The following is a 4,612-nucleotide window of genomic DNA, read 5'->3' as shown; positions in this document are numbered from 1 at the left end:
AATCACATAAAGCGCGATAGGACATTAATAATGTTTTCTCATTATTAAGTGTGATCTTAATGTAACTAATTTATTGAGATCACAAAATGATTGTTTGGGTTTTAAGGATAAGTCTGCTGATATTTTATACTTTTCTTATTGTCAACAAATCCCATGGAAAAACCCAACAGAGAACTGATCCAGAGCCAGATTTATCTTATTCCTCTGTGACATCGAGCTCCACTGTTGTCCAAAAACACTGTTAAACTGGTTGACATGTCCCTTCATTACCACCAACACTAATACAGTCACCACATACACCGTCCTGCAGCTGGAAGCACTCACTACAGCACCAAACGTAGATCAGTCCGCAGCTCAAAGTAGTTCCCAATAAATGCACTGTTCCCTCCTCCTACAGTGAGCAGCTGTTTAAGAAAAACATCCCGAACATCTTCAGAAGGAACTAGTGAGCTTGAGAACATTGCTGGTTTCGGTCTTTTCATGGGATGTGTGTATGTGACAGTAAGAAAAATACAGAGTGTCGCCTGCCATCTTCTTTAAGTTCTCTCCACACACAGACACTCTTTATGTACATTTTGTCACGTTTGGGTTTACTTGATCTATACAGTAACCTTAAATAAAACTCCAGTCCCTCAGATAAAGACAAGTGTTCAAGCAGGGTCTGAAAGAGTTTAAGAACCAGCTCAATATCGTGTTTCTGTTTTGAGTCTCTGACAAACTGAGGAGAAACCGCCTGAAACTCTGTTCTCTTTGAATGTGAGGATGTAACCATCCGGGAGTTGTGAGCAGTTGAAACGAAAGATTTTGGGTGACATTTCCATAAAGACATGTACAAGAAATACTTGAAACAAACTGATTTAATGACACTATTTGATTAGAAGCCACTATGTGTAGGCTTTTCCATCCAGAAGGAGGTTGGTGCTTGGAGCTCCATCTCCCTGTGTTGGGTCTTTGATGTCCTGATGATCAGGCTCACATTGTGTCTCTGTCCGATCACAACCATTGATGATAGAAGTCCAGCAGGTCTACACAAACTTACACAAAAATCCTACACATAGTGGCTTTAAAAGATTTTAAGACTGAATAGGTGACTAATTGATTTGACACAATCAGAAGCTGATGGAAGTCCTGCAGTGTAAATGGAGCCAGACATTTAACAAGCCAAATTCCTTCAGTGTTTTAAGCGTCAGTTGAGGTAAAACCGAGGAGCCGCAGCCAAAATGTGCATAACGTGGCTCAGTTTCTTTTGTCCCCCAGCTTTAACTTCGGCTCGTTCAACTTGGAATATGAACATGAACCCCAATCAGAAAAATCACTGTGATTTCAGTGACACAGCTTTCAGCCCTGCTTTTTCTTCCTCCCCTCTCCTCTGCGTTCATCCTCCCTTTTTCTGACACCCAATGTTTTAAATTGATTGCCACCAGAAAATTGTATGCAAATTCTGGCCCTGTTTTAGGGGAAGTTACCTCCCTAACTGACAAAATGACCCTTCGACGGACCCTTCCTTTAATGTGTTCATGCGGCGATTTGGAAATGAACTCTTCATATGATTTTACCTCTTTTCGTTCTGTATTCAGGAGTGTAAATACTGTACAGACACATCCAGCACTGCCTCAGAGGAAGGAGGGAAACGACTAAATAATATATGAATCCCACCAGATCGAGTGTTGCACTGCACTGTGTCAGTGTTAAAAACACATTCAGATTAAGTTGATGAGATTTTTTTTAATATAGGGAAAAGGGCTGCTTCTATTTTGCTTGTTTCTTTCTTTCTTTGAGATAATGGAACACAATCTGCCCTTTTTAGACTGCTGTTAAAAGATATGCTTATGGGTTGTTGGTTTTTTTTTTGCTTTTTTTAATTTGGTCTGTGGGAGTTGGGGAGTTGGGGAATGTTAAAGAACCATAACACAACCAGTTGTTTCAGATGATGGTGCTCCTCCTGTGGCCCTGTGATACTCAGAAGTGTTATTCTCATCCAGAAGCTGTCAGCTAATGACAGGGGCCGACAGGGAGGCAGCAGGAAGCTCCAGACCACAAGAAGACAGTGTGTAAACGTCGGGTTGACTGACTTTCTTCCTGACTCACGTGTTGAGTCACCATATGAGACCCAGATGTTTCTGCCGGTTTGATCTTCGCCCCTCTGTGTTTATTTTTAGCCGATGTCGACCGTCCTGAGTGTTAGACAGACAGAAACAGACCCAGCCGGGTGAGATTGAATTGGGTGAATTTTTTCCAAAACTACCATATGAATGTTTGGCATTTTCTGACCCATTCATTACAAATCAAACATAGTTTATATTTACCATCTATTTTACAGATTGGGACTCCGAAGTTAGCTTTTTCTTTTTCAATTATTGAGGTGTTCAAGGACGATTGGAAATCCAAATTGTCAGAGTCTACTAATAACAGTCAGTTTAGCATCAGTGCAGTCCACACTGTCGGTCTGTCTAATACCAAATGCCACAGGTGCTTTTCTCTGTTAGCTACGGAGCAAATGGGACTGCAAGTTATTTTTGTGATGCATTAATCTTATTGTTTTTAAATAATCAGTTAATATATAATATATCGAATGTCAGATGAGGTTGTAAATAAGCCCCTCACAAGGTCCCAGAGCCCAAGGTGACAATGTCGTAAGTCGACCAACTGCCCAAAGCACAAAGATATTCAGTTATAAAGACATGAAAAGCAGAGCAACAAATCTCCACATTTGGGACTTTTTTTTCTTTGAAAAATGAAAAAAAGTGAATTATCAAAATAGTTGTGTACACTGTTCCAAATGACATGTCTGGTGTTGCTTTTTGTCAATAAGACTGGAAACAAAAGGTTGTTCGCTCAATAATTGGAGTTTGTTCTTCCTAAAAAGTTGAGAAAAAAGCGGTTGAAAGTGCTGAAATGATGGAATAAAAATATAATATAAACAAGGATCTGGCTAAATCAGGCAAAACCTGCTAGGGCTTTTGGATGATCCTTAATTTAAGTCCACACTTCACTCTACTAATCACCTGTCAGTCAAAGTCAGCAGGACTCAGATGTGTTTTGATGAGTTTCTCCACGTGTGGCTCTTTTCTGTGTGTGTGGTAGATCACCATGTCCCAGTTCTTCTGTTTCTGTCTGTCTAAACAGAAAACAACAACAAAACAACTCACTTCCTGCCCACTCGAAGATTATATCCTGGAAACGATGTACATTTATTCTAAATATGTCACAGGTTATTGCTTAAAGTACAAAATCTCACATGGTTAGACCTTGCAGGACTGAACCAAACCTCTTTTTTTTTAATGGTTTTAACACTTAACTTCTGTTAGACTCTCCTGTAGATTCACTCGGTTGACAAATACAGTATGTAGGAGCAGCTTATGTCATCATGATGTCGGTTCAGTGGGACTGAAGCTCATGTGACTGTTGGAGGTCACATAAACAAGTATAAGAGTATTATGGTTGTAAAGAGACACAAACTGTCCAATATTTGTTCTTTCTCTGTGTTCAAATGGTTTCTGAACTCTGGATGGTGCAGTTGGATCACGATGAGTCCTGATGGTTGGTCGTTGCACCTTTTAACATCTAAATCAGGGGCAGGGGTTGTGTGTGTGTGCGTGTGTTCTGATGCCAGTTGCTGTGTGTGTGTGTGTGTGGATGAGTGTGAGAGAGAAATGTATTTATATTTTGATTGTCCTCAAACAGTTTTTAAAATGACAGAAAATAAATGTTAAATACACCAGCTTCCACTGTCTGCCTCCTCATTGTGTAGATCTCCTCACATTAAACCACATTTAAAGTGCTGTAAATAAAGAAATTCTTGGTTGATGAAGAGCTAACTAATGAGCTAACTGTGATGATGTCGATTGTGTGTTTCCATTGTTTGATTCCATTGCTCTGATCAGAGCTGAGCCATCAGATACAGTGTTTGAGTCAAAGTCAAGTCACCATCGCAGACTGTGACTCAGTTATCATTGTCATAAACAAGGAAACTGAACTCACATCTTCTTACCAAAGATCACTTAGTGGAAGAACCACATCAAAGACCCCCTCCAGAAATCTATTGAGACATTTTTATAAGTAATCTGCTTGAAACAATAATATGTGTCTGACATGTTTGTTCCACAAAAAAAAGTATAATATACACATTAAAATCCTTCTACCTCATTAAATTCTATAATCTATGAATATACTGCTATCCTGCCTGACCTCTGACCCCTCTGACCAAACACATGTCCATATGTCTTTTCAGAGGGAGATTTGAGAAGGAATTCTGATATCCTGATAAATGTCCCTTCAATCTTCATAAATCAAACTAACAAGAAATCACTAAAATACAAGTATATTAACCTGGTCTAACTGTTATATTTTGTAGTTGAAAAATGATGAAATGAAAATGTCTCCATCATCTAAAGTCATCTCTAATAATGATTATAATTTGAGTAGCAGTTACATTTATCAGCCACTAGATGGCAACCACATGCTTCAAAGTGTCTTAGCTTTTACCATTGTCCTCACACACACACACAAAGAAAACAGAGCAGATCTGAATGAAATTACCGCCAGCTTGAGTAACTTCCTGTGGGTGTGTGCATGTGTGTGCACATGCACGTGTGTGGGTGTGTGTGTGTGT

At 39.4% G+C, this 4,612-nt stretch overlaps 1 protein-coding gene across 1 annotated transcript in view; it reads left to right on the top strand.

The window, feature by feature from the left end:
• The window catches only part of ergic3 (ERGIC and golgi 3), a gene marked incomplete in the record, with an annotated part of 16,260 nt that extends 13,593 nt beyond the window's left edge, over positions 1–2,667 (top strand). The window contains 1 exon segment of the mRNA XM_035662826.1: positions 1–2,667.
• Positions 2,668–4,612: the final 1,945 nt, after the last annotated feature.

The sequence above is a fragment of the Morone saxatilis genome, unplaced genomic scaffold (genome assembly GCF_004916995.1).
Source record: "Morone saxatilis isolate NCDOM2014 unplaced genomic scaffold, NCSU_SB_2.0 Contig18, whole genome shotgun sequence".
Lineage (NCBI taxonomy): Eukaryota > Metazoa > Chordata > Actinopteri > Moronidae > Morone > Morone saxatilis.
This window is presented reverse-complemented; position numbering and strand designations above follow the sequence as displayed.